Source organism: Dasypus novemcinctus (assembly GCF_030445035.2).
Source record: "Dasypus novemcinctus isolate mDasNov1 chromosome 11 unlocalized genomic scaffold, mDasNov1.1.hap2 SUPER_11_unloc_1, whole genome shotgun sequence".
NCBI lineage: Eukaryota > Metazoa > Chordata > Mammalia > Cingulata > Dasypodidae > Dasypus > Dasypus novemcinctus.
In genome coordinates, this window is record NW_026688125.1 from 2,216,648 (window position 1) to 2,219,113 (window position 2,466).

Here is a 2,466-nt window from a genome sequence, read left to right on the forward strand (position 1 = left end):
TAGACATGTTCCATGTGAGTGAACAGAGTTCAGTAAATGAAATTACTGAAATTCATTGACAGGAGGATGGATGATACACACTCAATTTACCATTATTCAACTAACAATGAGGATTCTAGGAGTGAGAGTATGAATTGGGAGCCATTTTGGAGACCAAATATAATTCATATAGTGCTAACTTTGTTTAGGGTGCTTATCTATATATATACATGTATTAAAGATACAAATATTGTTTAATAAGTAAAATTAAATTAACCTCTTTCTGAAACAGCTAATCTTTTGAAGTAAAACTGAACTGTCATTAATTTGACTCATTCTGAGGTGAGTAGAAGAGTGAGTACTGAGGCATCTCCAAACACTGTGAGATCTCCAGCTCCTCTTAGCCTCAAACTGGGGCCTCTAGTCAAGGTCTCTGCAGCTGTCAGTTGTAGGATCTGCAACACAAATACAGAATCTGGAATACCTGAGGTGGGTTGCAAGACCCAGAAGGCACCTCAGACCCTGGAGAAGTGACCTTAGGTCCCTGATACCCCTGGGAGCCAGATCCAGGAGGCATTGAATTCCTATTGCTGCTCTTTGCAGAGGGTGCTGTCTGTGACAAAGAGTGTCTAGAAATTTCCAACAGAGTTCAGTCATGAAAGATTCACATTAAAAAAAAACCCTTCCTTTTCCTAATCAACAGTTTCATTCTTAATCAAACACAAAGCTTACCTGTCATTTTCCATTTTTAAAAAGTTATACTGTGATACCAAAAACAAATTTTCTTACATTAATATGTTCCAAAATGTAGATATTATAAAACACTCCTCATTATAGTATAATAGAGTTATTTTAATAATTGCAATCTTTAATAAGGGGAAATGAGTAATGCGAAATCTCCCTTGCTTCTCTCATCCCAAGTTAGCTCTGCAGGGAAATTTCCTTCAGGTTTTGTTTCTTTGACTTCTACATACATAGAGAAATCTTGAAGACCTGCATCTGTAGAAAAGGTGCATGAACTAATCTGGTATCTGGGTAGAGAACTGCAGAGGCTGAGAACCCCATGTCTTGGGCAACTGAGAGGTCTCAGTGAGAACAGATGGCCACAGTAGCTACCCTTCTTGCTTAAGAGGGACCTCAGAGCATCACTGTTCTTGTTGGATCAAGTCAGGTCCAGCCATAAAGTCATGATTTCACCCTCACCTTGACTCCTAGGGAAGTGAACTCATTTGTGAATAGGGCTGTTAGATCTTATTGGTGTAAGTGATGCCAGTCTGCTACAGGGTGGCTTTAGTCCTTTATGCATGGAGTCCTGAAGAGAGCAAGTCTAGAGAAATTCATGAGCAGGAGCAGAGGGGACAAATATAAAGAGATGATAGGTGATGGAGGGAGAAGTGGAGTTATGGATTGCTGGCAAACTGCCACCAGCTTGAGGGAAATCATGGCCATGCTCACACCTAGAGTTTACTTCTAACCTCTGAAACTTTTAGGCAGTCAATTCCTGCATATACACCAACTAGCCAGTGGTATTGGGTAAAGCAGCCCTGGCAAACTAACAATCTAACTCAACCTTTTCCCTTGAGACCTGACTAGGTGGCACTCAATGACACTCCACTTTATCCACCACACTCAATAATAGAGAGGGGAAGAGCTGGTGGACTTTAAGGGGATTGGGAGGGCAAACTCTGTTCTTAAACTGGGCTAGAGCTCTCTCCTCTTAACTAGGGAGCCATAGCTGAGCAAATTAGGAATTTTGTGGAATGGGTTTCTAGTCCCTAGGGTGAGGGTCTCAGGGCATCCTTCACCTGCCTGCACTTATTTTCACCATCCAATTCTCACCTCTATCTCCATGCTCCCACACTTGCAGTCTCTTCAGTAAGCTCCTCAAGAAGGCTGGATTTCCTGAAGTGTCAAGAGAAAGTAAAGAATCAGTGGAGTGTTAGTTGACCTGTTTCCCTTCTCCTCCTCATTCTACCCACACCACACTCAACATTTCCTCTTCTTGTTCTTCTCTTTCTACATCTTGGATGCCATCTGTGCTTTCCAGGAACAGACAATTGACATAAAGAGACTCCTCCTCAAAGAGTGTAGGCAGCTGCAGGGAGGAGAGCAGACTTGCATTTCCAGAGCTGCATGTGCAGCATCACTACCGTGAGGGGATAGCCCAGCCCAGAACCAACTTCACAGAGTCCCCTTCCCCATGATGGAGATCCAGGCTTCTGATCCCAGCACAGCTACTTGTCTGGCCCATCTGGATTCCATGAGTTGATTCATGGTGCAGAGTAGGTTGAAAAATCAGTGTGATGTAGAAATATAGTAGGTAGGAAGTTGAAGACATGTTTTAAAAACATTGTCATTGGTATGAACTCATCTTCCTGGAAGAGACCTTCAAGATAATTATATAAAGAATGGATAAAGGAAGAGCTACAAAGAAATGCTTACAGATAAGAAACATTTTAAAAATAGGGGGAAAGGAAATAAATTACA

General features: G+C 41.8%; 1 long non-coding RNA gene across 1 annotated transcript; it reads right to left on the reverse strand.

The window, feature by feature from the left end:
* Positions 1 to 349: 349 nt before the first annotated feature.
* On the reverse strand, positions 350 to 2,239 carry LOC131277358 (uncharacterized). Its single transcript, XR_009184545.2, has 3 exons — positions 1,971 to 2,239; positions 1,819 to 1,881; positions 350 to 434 (listed from the first exon to the last, which is right to left on the reverse strand). It is a non-coding gene; the product is annotated as an uncharacterized lncRNA (long non-coding RNA).
* Between the last annotated feature and the right edge of the window lie 227 nt (positions 2,240 to 2,466).